General features: G+C 39.7%; 1 long non-coding RNA gene across 1 annotated transcript in view; it reads left to right on the forward strand.

Moving 5' to 3' along the window:
• LOC128112094 (uncharacterized) overlaps nucleotides 1-18,538 on the forward strand; it is a 77,718-nt gene that overhangs the window by 7,322 nt on the left and 51,858 nt on the right. Inside the window, exon 2 of the long non-coding RNA XR_008218844.1 lies at nucleotides 3,943-4,082. This is a non-coding gene — a long non-coding RNA (uncharacterized LOC128112094). The remainder of the gene's footprint in view (nucleotides 1-3,942; nucleotides 4,083-18,538) is intronic.

Consider the following 18,538-nt stretch of genomic DNA (forward strand, 5'->3'; position numbering starts at 1 on the left):
CAAGGGAATCTGAATTGTCAGCCAACTGATTACTGAGACCAATATTACATTTCTGGTGTGAGATACACTTTTTCTATGGACAAATTTGCTGATAATCTAATACATATGTGATTTGGTTATAGAGAATGATACTAAGAGAGTAGAGAAGCATATACAATGTGCATTCTTTAATGTAATTATAATTTAGATTCAAACTCACTGAGTAGTAAATATATTCAAGCATATTCCCCAGTGAAGTGGCATGTCCAATGTCATTATTTCATTGGTAATCTCTTCAGAGAGGAGATATGGCCAGTAAGTTAGCCTCTAGCCACACTTTTGATGTGAAGGTGATTAGTACAACTGAGCACCTTCAGGTGTTTTGTATGTTAGCGCGCACAAGGGATTGAACCCAGGGTCTTGAATGCTCTACCACTGACCTTTGCCTCCAGCCTGAGAATCTTGATTTTAATTTTGTTTAGTTTTAATTCTTTTAAATTTAAATTTCAAAATAGATTCTTGAGTCAGTTACTAGAAAACTAGAGAAAACTAGACAAACTTGAATATGTTAACTTATTTTCACAATGTAAAGTTTTTGAAATCAAAATACTGATTAAGTTTTCCCATTAAATTTTAGGGATAGTGGTGCACACCTTTAATCCTAGAACTCAGGAGGCAGAGGCAGGCAGATCTCTGTGAGTTCCAGGCCAGCCTGGTCTACAAAGCTAGTTCCAGGATAGTCAGAGATATTACACAGACAAACTCTGTCTCAAAAACCTCTAAAATAAAAAAAATTAGGATCCGCTGGAGCATCTGCTCAGTGGTTTACAGCATTTAATGTTCTTGCAAACAGAGGACCTGGGTTCAATTCCTAGCACCCACATGGTGGCTCACAACCATCTATAATGGGAGCTGATGCCCTCTTCTGGTATGCAAACAAACATACAGACAGAGCACTCATATGCATAAAATATATAAATCTTAAAAAAAAAATTAAGAACCAAACTGAGATGTGCTGTGTATGTAAAGTTCTCATTAAGGTTTCAATGACTTTATGTGACACACATGAACGAACATCTCAATACATCTTTATACTGATTACATGTTCATGTAATGCTGTGGGATGGTCTGTATGTCAAATATGTTGCTCTGATTGGTTAATAAATAAAACACTGATTGGCCAGTGGCCAGGCAGGAAGTATAGGCGGGACTAACAGAGAAGTGAATTGAGAGAACAGGAAGGTGGAGGGAGACACTGCCAGCCACCGCCATGACAAGCAGCATGTGAAGATGCCGGTAAGCCATGAGCCACGTGGCAAGGTATAGATTTATAGAAATGGATTAATTTAAGATATAAGAACTAGATAGCTAGAAGCCTGAGCCATTAGGCCAAACAGTTTAAATAATATAAGCGTCTGTGTATTTATTTTATAAGTGGGCTGTCAGACTGCCGGGGCTTGGCGCGACCCAAAGAGAAAACTCTCCAGCTACAATGTAAGTTACTTTTTTTCTGTGACCAAACACATGGGAAGAAGCAGATTAAGAGAAAAGGGTTTATTGTGGCTAACATTTGAAGGGGATGCAGTCCTTCCTGGCAGGGATGTCATGGCTTCAGAGCATGAACGGGCTGGTCATATTCCACTCAGACAGGAAGCAGGAAGAGGTGGATGCTGATGAGCAACTGGCTTTCTTCTTTTTTCTTCCTCCTCTTCTTCTTCATCTTGTTCTTCTTCTTTTTCCTCACCCTCCCCCTCCATTTCTTTCTTTCTTTTATTTTTTGATATATAGTTTCTCTGTATAGCCCTGGCTATCCTAGAACTTGATTTGTAGACAAGTCTGGCCTTGAACTTTGAAATCCTCCTGCCTCTGCCTCCCGAGTGCTGGGATTAAAGGCACGTGTCACTACCGCCTGCTGGCCATAGTACTTTCAATAAAGAAAATTTTCACCTACACTAAGGTCTTTTTCTTCTTATTTGCCCTTTCAGACATAACTTCCATGTTATATCCTTATCATCTTTATTTTGTTGATATCTGATACTAGATATTATACTTTAATAATATTCTTTTTTCAAAACCTTGATTTGTAAATATTGTCTCTAGTAAATTGCCTTAAGTGAATTTTGAAGTTATTGTATAAATTTTTATCTTTCCTTCAAATTTATCATACTGAGATTTAGTTTATATGATCTTAAAATTAGGAAGAAAAGGAACAACAAAAATACACGTTCACACATGTCATAATGTTCTCTAACATCATATGCTGATTAAAATAATATAGAGAGCAAAAATTAAATAAATAACTGAGGATACTGTATTAGTTACTAAATAAATAAAAGTTAATTGGGGGACTAGACATGTTTGTAACTCTCAAATTTGTTTAAAGAGTGTTAAAATGAGAAGATTTTTTGTCTATGCATTCATTCTAGACACTCTCCATAATTAGTATTTTGTAAATATTTAGGACCTTTCACAATAACTGTATTTATTTATTTATATAGCTGAAGTTTTCCTGGTCCTGCCCAGCTCCCCCGGCCCTGTGGCTGCTTGGACTCAAGTAAACACAGAGGCTTATATTAATTAAAACTGCTCAGCCATTAGCCCATAATTCTTATTTATGTTTAGCCATGTGGCTTGGTACCTTTTCTCAGTTCTGCCTTCACATCTTGCTTCCTCTGTGTCTGGTTGGCGACTCCTGACTCTCCCCAGAATTCTCTTCTCTGCTTGTCCCACCTATACTTCCTGCCTGGCTACTGGCCAATCAGCACTTTACTTAATAACCAATCAGAGCAACACATTCACAGCATTCAGAGTGATATCCACAGCATATTTATTTATTTATTTACCTATTTATTTTTTTGTAAAGCTGTGTTTGGGCATTGTGGGACAGAAGAGAATATACTTGGATTAAAAATAAGTAGAACTATGGCCCTATTATGCTGCTTGAAGGACATAAAAGATATCTAAATGGGCAACTCAGAAGTGGCCTTCTTAAGTGATGAAAAGCAAAACAAAAACAGAGGACAACAGAGGAAGATGAGGAAAGACTCATCAAGGGAAAGTAGGGAAACAGGCATAGACATGTTCACAGCACAGAAGTCCAGTGGGGACAGCAGTTTTTCTCTGCTTACAATCCTGGGAACCCAACACCAATGCCACTTGGTGCTGCACCTGCTGGGCCAGCTCTCTGCAATTGATTGGGTGAGTCCCCAGCCAAGAATGCACTGTTTGTGAGTAAACTGAAGTCTTCAATTTAACCACTAAAGAGCTAGTGCAGAGTTATTTTAATTTGTGTGTTAACCCATGAATGGGGGTAATGAAAAGAAGGAAGGCTTTTAAGTTACAAGCCTAAAATATATAGTTTTTCTTGTAAAAATGTATGGATTAGTTTTGAATGACAAAGCCATGTACCTATATTTTCTACATGTAATTAGTTTGCTTATACACAGAAAGTATTTTCGAGTTTGTTTCTCATGCTACGTAATTTGACATTATTCATTTGATTGATAAAAATGAATTTTCTTCCATTTAGCATTTCTGGGCAACTTCTCACTGAAAATCCTGGTTATTTAGAAAGAGAAAACATATGAGCTAAGAATGTCCACAGAAAGAAATTACTAATACTTAGATGAATGAGGAAAATAACTCAGGTGACTTTACAGAGACGCCTAAAGAAAGGTCAGGCAGTATAGTGGTTGGCTGCTAAGGTCCTGGCGAGTGCAGAGCCCCACATTTCTTCCTGAAGATGGCAGTATGTCAGTGGTTAAAGCAGTGCTAAGTAGCTGAAAAACTGTACAGAGCTCTGGAAGTTCTACACAGGTGTCTTTTTTGGTGGAAAAGTCCCTTCAACAAGGCTTCCTGAGTCCTGCTTCGAATCTCGTCTGGAGGGATGTATGATACTGGCCTGCTGATCCATGGATGCTGAGCGTAAGTACTACAAAGTAGGATAGCATTTTGATTCCTCAGGTACTTGGAGGGAAAACTTTGATGGCACTGCAGAATGAAAAAGAGATTCATTACTCACTTCAGAATCTAGAACAGAGTGGCCAATGTGGAGAGAAAAGGAGCAAGTGGATGTGTCTTGGATCTGCTGCCATCTGGAACAGGTGAGTGACTTGTTGATCAAGGCTATGTGAAAAGCCGAGCTGAATTTCCTAAGTGTTTGATACAAATAATAAACACATAAATAAAACCTTATCCTTGTCAATAATTAGCATGCCACCAAAAGAAGTAAGAGTGTTAACAGGTTTGGGGGATGAATATAATAGTAATAAAAATGAAATGAATGTGACACGTTTTATGAAGCAAATTCTAAGAGAAGAGTCTGTATACACACACACACACACACACACACACACACACACACACACACACCCACACACACACACACCCACACGGGGAAATGAGTCCACAACAAAAAAGCATGAATGAGTAGAAATGTTATGGAAAGATAAAGTTGGAATTATCTCTGCTGTTTAGTCTTAATATATTTCAAATACCCAATAAACATTAGGAGTGTTGATGTTCAGGGGTTATTTCAGTATTTTATTTGGTTGGCCAATGTCACATTAAACTGAAAATAGGCTGATTGGTTTGTAGAACCATCTGCTGGAAATATCTCGATTGTAAGTCTTCCAAAGGAACTGGAAACAGCAGAGTTCCAAGTAATGCTTCTGGTTGTGGTCGTCTGGAAGTTGTCACCAACAATGGAGGGAAACTGGTTCTTACGGTAGCAGCAGTATGATATTTTTTACTGTTTACAATCTCTGTAAAATTCTCTTGGAAACAACATATTTCTCCTTCAGTTTTTATATTAATGTAGTGCTATAATATACCCCCAGCAGACTGTAAATACTTTTATGTATAATTGCATCAACTTTAACATTCTGTCTGCTCTAATTATATAAAGTGAACGCATTTACATTGACAGTCTACTTATGTGTAAGGTCCTTCAGAGTTTTACTAATTTTTAAAGATCTCAATCCTTAGAGTTATAGACCTTTTGGGATATTTTCATCTCTCTCTCTCTCTCTCTCTCTCTCTCTCTCTCTCTCTCTCTCTCTGTATGTTTATGTACACTGGTGTGTGGATGCACTCACGCATTGAGGTTCTTGTAGAGGCCAGCGGCTAACATCAGGTGTCTTTCCCATATTTTGGAGACAGGGTTTCTTCTTGAATATGGGACATGTTGTTTTGACTATACTGACCAGTTAGCAGGAGCCTGAGATCTGCCTGCTTCCACCCCAGTGCTGGAGTTACAGGAGAAGTCAGCCATGCCCTGCTTTTATGTGAGTGTTTGGAATCAGAACCCAGGTCCTCAGGCTTTTGTAGCGAGCTCTCTACCCACTGAGCAATCTCCCCCTCCTCCAGGCATTTTCTTACACTCCACTCCCTAGAGGATGAAGTCTCTCTCATGGCATCCTAAGTACTTACTGGACTCCATCTTTCCTTGTCTTCTTGATTGTATAGTATTGATGTCTACTGAATTGATACCACATTATTGAACTTAATTGTTTGTTTAAAGATTTTTTTCTCTTCTTTTTTTTTGGTGGGATTTAAATATGGCATGCCCAGATGTAGTTTTTAATTTTTCATTTTAATTTTTGACATTTACTCTGCTTGCTGTGTTCCAGCATCTCTGAATCCTTGGTACAGTGTCAGACATCAGTGTAAGGAACAGATGTCTGTCCTGATTGCTTTAAGTAGTTTCTCTCTATTTCTCTTGTTTAGGTTGCACACACACATCACATCTTTTGCCCTTGACCCTTGGTTTCTTGGACATTTTCTTCTTCTTTGCTCTTATTTTCCTCTTTGCTTTTCTGTTTTGTGAGATCCTGTTGGCCAAATCTCAGTCTCAAGATTCTTTCTTCAGCTGTGCTGACTCTGCTAGAGCTCCTCTCCTTCTTACCTGCAGTGTTCCCTGATTTGCACACTGTACAAGTGCTTTAATTTCCGGTCTGATGATTCCAGCTTATGTTTCCTATCTGACTTCCATATGATGCTTTAATTGTCTTTTTAAGTGGTGTTTTGTGTTTAGCACGTTTTACTGATTTTTAATTAAAATCTGCACTTGGTAGTCTTAGTTAGGGTTTGTGTGCTGTGAAGAGACACCATGACCATGGCACCTCTTACAATGGAAAACATTTAATTGGGGCTGGCTTACAGTTTCAGAGGTTTAGTCCATGGTCATCAAGGTGAGAAGCATGCGGCATGCAGGCAGACATGGTGCTGGAGAAGTAGCTGAGAGTTCTACATCTTGGTCCACAGGCAGCAGAAGTAACTGTGACACTGGGCATAGCATGAACAGAGGAGATCTCAAAGCCCACCCCTACAGTGACAGTGACATACTTATTCCAACAAGGCCACACCTCCTAAAAAGTTCCAGTCCCTATGGGCCAAGCATTCAAACACATGAGTTAATGGGGACCATTTCTATTCAAACAACCTTTCTTAGTTAGGGTTTCTCTTGCTGTGATGAAACACCATGACCAAAAGACAAGTTGAGGAGGAAAGGGTTTATTAGGCTTACACTTCAGCATTGCTGTTTGTCACTGAAAGAAGTCAGGATAGGAACTCAAACAGGGCAGGATCCCAGAGGCAGGAGCTGATGTGGAGGCAGTGGAGGAGTGCTACTTACTGGCTTGCTTCCTATGACTTGCTCAGCCTGTTTTCTTACAGAACCCAGGACCAACAGCCTAGGGATGGCACCACCAACCATGGTCTGGGCCCTCCCCCACTGATCACTAAATGAGAAAATGCCTTACAGATGAATCTCATGGAGGCATTTCCTCAACTGAGGCATCTTCCTCTGATGACTCTAGCTTGTGTCAAGTTGACACACAAAACCAGCCAGTACACAACCACATTGTGCATGTTGTTAAAGAGACTGCAATAAATATTCTTGGAGAGAAAAGTGATAAGGGTGGAGAACAAAATTGTTCTGTCATTCTCTAGTTTAGCTCCCACCTTTTGATGAATTAAACTTTTGGGTTGTACACTTCTCTCTGGCTTCTCAGTTTTATGTTTACCGCTGGCTTGGACAGGAGGGCAAGAAGGGGCTGGTGTGAGGTTTCCCTTCCTATGGAGAGGGTCAACTTTGATAAAAACCCATCATATTGGACTCTGTTAAAACGTTTTCTCTTGAGGACAGGGTTTGTTAAGATGAACAAATGCTTTCTTATCCACTCTCCTGGCCACAAGCACAAAGATTTTTCACCAATGTTCATGTGGTTTGAAAGAAAATGGTTCCCAAAGGGAGTGGCACTATTAGAAGGTGGGGCCTTGATGGAGGAAGTGTGTCACTGTGGAGGCAGGCTTTGAGGTCTCATGTATGCTCAAGCCACACCAGTTTCGGTGAGCACTTCCTGTTGCCTGCAAAAAGATGTAGAAACTTGGCTACTTCTCAAGCACCATGTCTGCCTGCATGCCACCATGTCACACCATGATGGTAATGGACTAAACTCCTGAAAACGTGAGTCATCCCAACTAAGCATATATATATTTAAATAAGAGTTGTTGTGGTCATGATGTCTCTTCACAGCAGTAGAAACCCTAATTAAGACAATTCACATGGTAAAATTCTTGGGGGTTCAACTCTCAGATGTTCCTCTGCAAGTGAGCTCCTCTGGAACTTCAACCCTCAGACTTGTGGAAGCCTATGCTGCTATGGGCTTCCTTACACTGCCTCTGTGTTTTTTTTTTTTCTCTTGTAAATTCTCATTCTCTGAATTTGACAGTTTGTGTCTCTAATTTTCAGGGCAGTGGTTTGCACTGTGGCCTCAGAAAAAGTTGTTGAACTTATGGTTGGGCCTGCTTTTTATTTTGTTGTTAGGGAGAATCACAACTTCTAAATTCTTTGCATGCAAGACCAGAGTTTGGAATTTTTCAGTTCTTTGCAGTTTAGTCACAGATACACTGGGAAATTGAAGCAGTAGTCATGTAGCCATTTAATATCTACACCGACCTTTTTTTGGAAGACTTTTTTGGAAACAATGTAAGTGTGATGTAATCCTACAGTCCCTTGGAATATGACAGAAGAAGAGAAAAAGAAGTACAGTGTAATTCTATACTCAAGCTAGTAGGTAAATTCTGAGATGTGAAAAGCAGTTTTAAAAATCATTCACTATTTGCGTTTATTTATGTATATTAGTATGCACAAGTATATGCACATATGGAGACCAGAGGTTGATATTGCATCTTCCTTAAACACTCCCCATCTAATTGTTTTTTTTTTGGGGGGGGGATAGTCCCTCACTGAACCTCACCAATTTGACTAGATTAGATGGTCAGCAAACCCCAGGGATCTTTCCATTTCTGTCTTTCCATACTGGGATTATAGGCTTATGTGGTCAAGCCTGGTTTATGTGTGGGTGCCGGGGATCTAATTCAGGCCCTCATGATTACTTGGTAAGAACTTTCCCAGCCAAGCCATCTTGCCAGTCCTCAATCACTCACTAGTTAGAGTTTTTGTCTCAGTCTTTTGTACTGCTGAAAGAGAATACCCTAGACTGATTGTAAATAGTAGAAGCTCTTTTCAGTTATGGAGGGTGGGAAGTTCAAGGACTCAGGTGGTTTGGTTGTTTGCTAAGAGTGCACACTGCTTCTGAGATGGCACCTTGATGCTGCATTCAAAGGTGAGGAATGTCCATGCTTGTGTGACAAAGGTGGGAATTAAAAAAAGGGAACAAACTCCTTGCAGTGAGTTCTCTTACAGGGCATCAATGTGTTCAAAAGGCTAAAGCCTTTGGAGTCTTAACACCTCCCAAAAGGTCCAAACTTAGAACTTTGGTGTGTCAAGGATTTAATGCCCAACACATCACTTTTGTGGATCCATTCAGACCATAGCAGCTTTGAAGCTATAATGAGATGTGACTGTAGATACAACTCCAACCATAAACAAAGTGTACCTGTGCCCCATTTGCACCCTGACTTTTGTCTGGCACCTTCACTCTTAGCAGTTTGGAACTCGGTAGGAGAAATATGATAGGCACAGCTGACTACATTTCTCTTTTCTTTCTTTGAAGTACCACAAAGATTTTTTTTCTCAAATAACAAAATGTTCCAGAACTATTTAATATTTTACCAATGCAGTTTATTTTTCCACATGGATTGTCATCTCAGAAACTCAGAAAATATTTTTTAAGACGCCTGTTCTCTGTGATAACTTTTATTCTTTTCATTCAGTAATCAATACGTACCATTTCACCCACTTCCGTTCCTCCTCAAAAGAGCTCCCTTGACACCTTGTAGGTATTGTTTCCTCCCTTTATACACAGAGCCATGAAAGCTGATGAACGTAAGGTTCAAAGATGCTATGAAGGTTCACGGATGAGTGATGTTGCCTTTGGTCGAGTGATCAAAACGGATCATAAAGTTAGCTAATGGCATTGAAGAGTGTCTTAAGCCAACAGGAAGTAAGAATAGTTTAACATTTTTTTCTTCATGCCATTTTGTCCTTATTCCACTTCAAAGTTATTCTAATTGCAAAGTTTTTTCTTTGCAATATTATTTATAACAGCAAAACAAATAACGTTTGAGAAATAGGGAAAAAAAGCAAGACTTTGTCTTTGTGGTAGAAAAAGAAAACCACAGACAGTGGAATCATGTTGAAAATGTTTGTCTTTTACTTCACTCGTTTTGATCCTTGACTAAAGGTAATTGTACTCACCTGTGAACTTTCACACCATTTTTGAAACATTGATCAGATTGCAGAGCAGACATAGTTCTCTCACTGACCCCCAGTACATTCTAAACTTATTGAAGGGAAAAACTGTTTTTCTTGAACATTGGACACACTCATAGTTTCTTTGAGAGGATCACACATGCGAACGTCAGTCCTCAAATGAATCCCCACCCATTCCTGTGGCTTAATTAAATAGTATGGGTACCCTGACCACAGGGTTCAAATTCAGTTACCTTAGTGTGCTACCCTGGACTAGCTGCCTACAGTGCAAAGTTTATTTCTGGGCACAAGTTGCCTGCAGTATGCTGCAGCGTCCAGGACAGAACTAAATATACAACGGCTCTGCTGAATTCTCTCTTTCCTGGAGCTGTTCTTTGCTCAAGAATTTTTCTTTCAATTGTGATGAATAGGCTGAGCGTTAGAGGCTCTTGCTGTACACGCTTGGCAACCCTGAGCTTAATCTCTGGGACCCATGTAAGGCGGAAGGAGCAACAACTCCACGAAGTTGTCCTTTGACCTCTACACGTGGGCTGCAGCAGGTAGGCACACACACAAACACACAGACACACACATACTATGCATACACAGAAATACAATGATATAAATAAAAAGTTGTGATTAAAAATATGTAATATAAAATTTATTTTCTTAGATTTTTTTTCCGAGACATAGTTTCTCTATGTAGCCACTGCTGTCCTGGAACTCACTCTGTAGACCAGACTGGCCTCCATCTCAGAGATCTGCCTGCCTCTTTCTCTCTGCCTCTCGGCCTTTACTAGGATTAAAGGCTTGTACCACCACCACATCGGCTTTTAGCTATTTTCGAGTTTAGGTTAGTGGGGGCTGAGGAAGCCTTAAGTAAAAAAGCAAGGATTGGATGAAGTCCTGAGTGAATGCATGTTATAAGGACCAGTGCATCAAACCCATGGGAATAGTCAAAGCCTTCTTCCAAGGACCCAAGCCTTAGACTCATGGGAATTGGCAAAACATAAGTGTTTATGAGGTTGACCAGTGCATGCAAAAACTAATACCTGCTGCTTCCTCCACCAGGATGACTGGAGACTGCTCCCCGGCAGAGAGCTCCTTCAGAGAGAGATAGCTAACCTCTCTTTCTCTCGGTGTACATCATAAATCACTTGAGTTCTGGCTTGTGGTTCATGCCGCCCTGGCAGAATGAGCACAGCCTACCTGATCCCAGCTTTTCTGTGTCTGGGTTCATTCCTTCCTTACGCCAGTTGGGGTTTCAGGACCAAGCCAGGCAGGACCTGGAAAGTTAGCCATATTTACTCTATTTATATTTGAAGGACAAAGGCTTGTAAAACTGAAACTGTTTCTCTAAACAACTTCCCATTTTTCTCTGCCCCAGCCCAAAGAAACCACCTTTTGCTTTCTTTTTCTATGATTTTGACTGGTCAAAATCACACAGGAGTGGAAACGTACAATACATACCATTTTGTCATATCCTGATGATTTTGTGTGTAGCTGATTTGTTCTGGAGCCACCTCACAGAGGGAAGGATGAGGGAACAAGATCATATTTGTGTACTATGATAAATGCCATTTAAGATGGCTTTTCTTAGTCTTTTAGATAAACATAAATGCAAATTGTCACGTTTTCATTCTCCAGTCCAGTATGTGTTGTGTAACTCATTGTCAATGCCTTCTCACCTGAAATCCTAAGGGGCACACAATGGAGGAACATTCGTGTGCTTTAGTTGAGCAAAGGGAAATATAGATCATGGGAACTGGATTGTATTTCAGTAATAGGATGGTTCAAGACTTCTTGAATCATCGAGGCTTTGCATAGGGAAAGATCTGAAGGAATTTGTCTCTGTGATTGTTGCCAGGCAGTGTGGACCATATCAGGACTGAAGATCTCAGTCTGATTGGTGGAGAGGGTGATAAGAGCAAGCATAAAAGTCTTCTGGAAAAGAAATGGGCCGAACTCCTCCCAGCAGCCAAGACAGGGGTATGCTAGTTTCTTGTGGAGTTTCTACATCGCCCGTCTGTTGGTCAGTGCTCAGAGAAAATAATGAAGCAGTCTTGTTCTGTTTCACTGTGTGGTGGTCTCAGAACGTCTTGTTTGATGTTGATGTTCTATGAGGTTTGTTTATGTACATCAGGGAAGCATGCTCCTTCCTTAAAGGAACATGGAAAAGCGGAGTGCTGAGCAGATTAATTTGGAGTGAGAACTTAAGTTAGTAATAACGGACTTTCATTATCTCACCCCCCTCGCATGGGGAACTAATAAACGTCTATTTTATTCACTAAAGAAATACTTACTGGGTAACAAATATTTACTGTGTTGCAATGGTGGACAAGCATATGTAGCCCCTGACAGCATGGTCGCTAGACAGCTCAATAGGAAATGAGGGTGAAAAGTTTCAGGAAGGCGACCAGAGGCACTCTGGCCATACCTTGGCAGTGCTGGGAACTGTGTTGACGGTAAAGTGATGCCTATAATAATACCTGACAGATGAGCAAGCATTGTCTGGAGAAAAAGAGGAAGGGGCAACAGAAAAGTCTCTCACTTCTTAAAAACACTCCAAGGGAGACTGTTGCTTTTCAGTCTTGCACACAGTTTTGTGTGCCCCTGCAGTAGTGATTACAGCTCATTAATTAATTAATGATGATACAATTGCCGTGAGCACGCGAAGTGCAGCACATTTGTTCACAAAAATAGTGATTAGTGTGATTACTGTTTCGATATAGCCTCTGTTTACTATACGCACTTGGAGTTCCAACTGTCTGCTCGGCTCCGGGGAGCAGGCAGCTGCCTCGCAACACGCCTGATTCAGTGGCTATATTTGGCCTTTCCTTCCTTGGCTTGTGAGCGAACCCAGGAATGACTATTAACAGAAAGGAAAAAGTGGTTGGAACTAATTTCAGAGTCCTTTCCTAACATATCCGTCTGCAATGTCAACTGCTTTCTCACTTTCTGAGTCACTAACACACAGCTTTAGAAGCACCGGAAGTCTTTTGTGGGAGCTTCCGGTCAGACATATACTCATGAGCTGTTGTGAGGTATCTTAATATATAAGCTTTTTGGGTAGGTTCTACCAAATACATAAACACAACTTTTTGTGACTCCAGCGTTACCTCTACTATTACACACAATTTCTAGAGAAATAACGGGACAAAGGAGACCCTACTGGCTTGTATCTTTTTTATTGGTGGAACTTCAATATTATCATCTGTCACTAATAAAACAAAAACCCAGAAGGCAATGTTGCTGTTTTAATTGTTGACAAGCATCTGAAAATACTTAGCTTGCAAATAAAATGTCTAAACTGTTTATTTAATTAATCAGTCAATCAGTTCATTTGTTTGTGCAAGGATTAAAGGCATGTCTTACCTTGTTTTTTTAAATCATCGCTTCAGTGAATAAGCAGATGTGGTTGGCAGTATCCTATTGATTAAAATCACCTTGGCTAATAGATGTGGCTCTATCAAAACATTGGCTCATACAGTTTGCTGGAAGTCTCTGATGAATGTTACTCCTCTTGGTGGGTAGAAACCTCTTCAGTTGACCTGTGTGTCAAGTGTTTGCTGCCCTTGGCTAGACAGCAAGATAAATGGATGGGTATTTGGCTTGGAGAAGTGATACTAATAGATACAGACCTGGATATGGTCAAGGACGAAACTTCATTGCTGCTGTCGGTAGATGGGCCCCATCATCAGAGGTCATTTCTGATATGAGGGAATAGACAAATGCACAAATACATTTATATTGCCTTGAGCAGATTTGGGCAAATGCAATAGGAGGTAATGTAAATTCTTGCTGGAAAAGAAGCAGGGGCAGGAATGATCACCCTGTGCTGGGTGGTTTTTATGATAAATATGGCTCTTGAATGGGCTTTGGAGAGTAGGAAGTAGTTCAAACAGCAGAGATGGTTAAACGTGGGAAGATGAAGAGCGTTCTAGGACTTAATGATGGTGTTGAACAAGAACACAATGGTAAGAAGAAAGTGGCGGCTCCATCTCCCTATCCTGTCTCTGACCTGTTATTACATCGAAGCGGATATTCACAGGCACAGACTTCCTGTTGTCCTTCAGTCTTCACTTGTTTCTTTTATCTTTTGCTGTGCTCCTTTGTGCTTTGATGACTTTTCAGTGGTACTATGTTCTGATTCCTCTCTCTTAGCTTTGGTTTATCTCCTGTAGACTTTTATTTGGGGACATTGTGAAGCTTATGCTCAATCTGTATTAAGCTGACAACTTCAACCACATGCAAAAGTTCTACACTTTTACTCCCCCTTCCACATACACCCCCCAACACACACACACTTGAGAAAGTATAGCCCCAGTTAGCCTGGAAGTCACATTTTACATTTTGATGTAATAATTTATATAATTTCATATTGCATGTTTGCTAACAAGTTATTGTAGCTATAGTTTTATATTTTATTTGTAGGAATGCTTCTTTTGTTTGCATGGAAGTGACTATGTGAGTGTACTGCCAGAGAGGCCCAAAAGATGGCTTCAGATCTCCACAGGACTGAAGTTACAGACAGTTGTGATCGATGTGGTGCTGGGAATTGAACCTAGACCTTCTGGAAGAGCAGCCAGTGAACACTCTTAATTGCTGAGCCATCTCTCCAGTCCCTGTAATTATAGCTATGGCTTTGGATCAATATAGAATAATACATTATTTATATATTACCATTACAAAATTGGCTACACATTTGCTCTTTGATTCTGTATTTACTTTTGAGTTTTATACTTTTGTATATTTCATATTTATACTTTCGTGTTTCCCCTGTGAAAAATGGCATCTTCTTTAGTTTATAGACTCCCTTCAGTAAATCCTGTGAGGCATATGTAGCAACAGTGAAATCTTTCTTTTTTCCTGTACTTCTCTTTCAGTTCACTAAGTTTTCTGCTGAGAAATCTGTTGGTGATAGAAGAGAGTTCCCTTGTACACAGCAACCCTCTTTTCTCTTGCTACTTTCACAAATTTCTGATATAGGGATTAACTTTACCTCTGAGCAGGCGCACACTGAAGCATATTTTGACCCTAAACCTACTGAGCCAAAGCATGTGTGAAGGTTTTCAGTTCAAAGGATACGGTGTCTATCAGCTCAGGCAGCTGGCATCTATAGTGCCAACAACTTAGAAGTTCTATGCTGTGAGGGCTGTTAGGGGTCCAGCAGCAAGGGTAGCTAGTGGGGACAAGGGACACTCAAATGCATGCACTTGGCTGCAAAGGGCAGCTGCAGATGTCTGCTTGGTGACCACTTTGGCTGTAGGCACGTGCACAATGGCAAAGTTTAGGGAATGGGAGGCTCAGAAAAAGCTTGTAAAGGCAAGTAACTACCCTTGGCTACAGGCTGTTGGAGTCCTCTTTGCAGCAATATTCTGATTCTGTAACAGCAAACATGTGAGTCCACAGTGGTGAAAGCTGTAAGGAGTTTGCAGCACTTCTAGGGGTGTTAAGGTAGCAGAAGAGATGGCTCCTGGGTCCTCTGTGGAGGGGACTCTTAAGGATATCGATGTCACCTGCTGTATTGCTGTTACTGATATCACCTGCTGTTTCCAGATGTGCATTGTGCCATTCTTCCATAGTGATTTGGGAGAGTGGACCCAGGTGAGTCTTTCAAACAGTACCCTAAAAGTTTGTGGAATACAGTCGTTCACCCAGCCTTCCTTTTTCTGAAGAGGGACGCTCACGTGCTGTGTAGTTCCTTCCCAGCAGGAGTAGTGATGGGCACGGGAGTCGTGTGATTCAGACAAAATGAACCATTTTTCTATTTGTTTTGCGGCCTTTTACTTGGACATTTTCCTCATTGCATTTCTAATCTTTTGAAATAAACACCTGAGCACTTTCAGAGATATCTTCCTTCCGTGGATAGGAGAAATGTGGGGGAAGAGACATGGTAAAATTTTTGGGGGCAGTGACTTGGTGAAATCCAATACATGTTTCTACCATTGCTACTGCCTGATTAGGAGGTGTGACTCTAAATTCCAGTCTTGTTGGTATCATCTCAGTTTGTGCTGCTGACCTGTGATACACTGAACAACATCTTTCAAAGATATCTGAGGCACTGGAGGGATGGCTTAGTGGTTAAGAGCACTTACTGTTCTTGTAGAGGATCTGAGTTTTATTCCTGGCACTCCTAACTCTAGTTTCAAGGAGTTGACACCCTCTTCTGGCTTCCACGGTCTCTTGAACGTGCATTGTGCACAGAAACACGTGCAAGCTCACACACGTACATGTAAGTAAAAATATAAATCTTTTAAAAATCTGTATCTTAAAGTTTTGAATCTGTAACTTTTTAAAACATATATGGTGAAAGATAATAACGCGTGAATGAATTAAAGATCTTGAGCTATGGTAATTCTCCAGGATCTGAGTGGACTCAATGTAAACATAAGAATATTTATGAAAAAAGGTAAGAAGATTGGCTAAGAGTAGAAGATGTGATCATGGAGGCCTGACATTGAAATGATAGAAGGTGAGCACATAAGCCAAGATATTCATGTGATCTCTGGAAGCTACAAAAAGATAAGGAAGTAGAGTCTCCCTTGAGAGTCTTCAGATAATCTGACTTTAGCCCTTTAAGAGTCATTGTGGATTTCAGGTCTCTAAAACTGTAGGACAATACAATTGTGTTTCAAATCCCTTAAGTTTGTGCTAATATGTTACAGTAACAACAAATAACTAGTTCAGATAATATATGGAGCTCTTTTATATTTTATATTTTATTATTTGGTTTTTAAGACAGGGATTCTTTGTATAGCGCTGGCTGTCCTGGAACTCGCTCTGTAGCCCAGGCTAGCCTTGAACTCAGAGATCTACCCGCCTCTGCCTCCCGAGTGCTAGGACTAAAGGCATACATCACCACACCTGGCCTATACTGAGGCCTTTTGCTCTCAAAAAATAGCCTGGTTCAGTGAAAAATTATGTTTTTGTGCATAGCCCGCAGCATCACATAAAACCGTGTTTCTATCGGGAGTCATTTTAGGGAGTAACGTTTAGGCCTATCTACTGTATCCAGATTAGCCCCTGGAGGTCTGACATTGGATCATCTAGACGTACTCATGGGAAATTACCAACTAACCAGATTAATTGGGGAGGAAGTTGAGGGTCAGAGGGAGCAAATTGAGAGATGGATGAATATTACATCTTTTTTCTCAGCAGCCTCCTGTGTTCACACTGAGATGGGCTCTTAACCAAAGGCTTAGGCTGTATTTTGTTCTGTTTTCTAAACTTTGACTTAAAAATAGGAGTCATGGTGAAGCATTTTCAGAAATATATCTTTGGAAAGTTGGGAGCATTTACCTTTTAGATACTTGTAAACTTTTAGGAGGTTCATTTTCCAGAAACAAATGAAAAGGGCATTTCCTTCTAAACGATCTCAATTCGACTATCTACTTAAAAAGCATACTTAGCTTTAGTACCACAGTTTTACAAAGCAGAAGCTCTCTTGAAATATTATGCAGAAAGAAAAGATCCAGAGTCAGTTTCTGTAACTTTTTATAGCTTGAAAGGCTGTATTTCTCCTCAGTTGTTTTTTGTTTTTTACATGTTTTAATTCTTCAAGGGTTTCCCTTCAACTTCATAGAGAGAAATTCTTTGTAGGAGAAGTAATTCATGATGGCAGCTCATTCATATGCAGGCCATAATGGTGTCTTGTCCCAGTTTATGATATAAAAGAGAAATTCTTCTCAGTGATGACGAAGTGAAATAGTAAAGTGATTCTTCCAGAAAAGCTAGCTATTTCTGTCTCATTATTTCTTGAACTTTCAGGTTTGTTCAAATTCCTATATAAATGTGTGATTAAATTATATGCTAATTTGAGTTTTCAGAAAGATATTTAAAGATTTATTTTTATATTTTAAGATCTTATAAAATAGGCTTTAAGAAAATTATCATTTGGGCCTACAAATGGAATATTTTTTTTATCCCTTGTTACATATCAATTAGATAAACTTCCAGGAAAGAATATTGTATCCTTTGTGTTTATCAAATGGATAAATTGTAGAAAAGTCAATAAAAGAAAAAAAGAAAGTGAAATAAAGGACAGATTGTGAAACAATATCAATTATAGCACTAATTTATGAGGAAAATCAAAGTAATTCATGAAGAAACTCTAAGTCAATAATAAAAAAATATAAACTGTGAAAGTTTAAGCATGTGTTTATTAGTTTTACTATAGGATTTCTTCATAACCATCTAAAACTTCAGAAGTAAAAAGTTTAGATCAAATATGAAAAAAACAGAATGTGAGACGATATTTGGAAAAGAAGAAGAATTTATAAAAGCCAATGTATGTATATGAGGATAATGAAGAATATGAAAATCAAATGACATAGACAGTTGGGCAGTAATCATCATACACTGAACACTATAGACTCAACAGTCAGTGGCCTGAGAGTCCTAGTTCCTGAGGGAGTAGCAGCCCCTAGGACAATTTCCTCACATTAAGTTTTTTCAGTCTTTGTTGTATGGATTTGTTAGAATGAGTAAGTCTTCTTCAAAAGAAACAGCAACCATGGAGCAGAAGCAACCGAGTTTTTCCTACCTCATCCATTCAGAAGTCTCTCCTAAAGCTGAGAATGCCAAGGGGGATGCTCCTTGGGTGAAGAGATTCTATCCATGAGTTCCCGCGGACATCTTGTTTTGAATGGAGACAAATGGTGTAGTGTGTAAATGGAACTGAATGTCTTTGCAATTTGAAAAACTTCACATACCTAAAGATGCTTATTAATCCCTGTATACAGATTCTGTATAATGTCAAGCTAAATATTTTGGGTTGTAGGCATATATCTGTAATTTGCAGGCAGTATTTGTATCGTACTAGGTGTCTTAGAGTTACAATTGCTGTGATGAAAAACCATGACCAAAGGCAACCTGGGAAGGTGAAGGTCTTTTCATTCA

The sequence above is a fragment of the Peromyscus californicus genome, unplaced genomic scaffold, assembly GCF_007827085.1.
Source record: "Peromyscus californicus insignis strain IS unplaced genomic scaffold, ASM782708v3 Scaffold_16__1_contigs__length_79575227, whole genome shotgun sequence".
NCBI classification, from domain to species: Eukaryota; Metazoa; Chordata; class Mammalia; order Rodentia; family Cricetidae; genus Peromyscus; species Peromyscus californicus.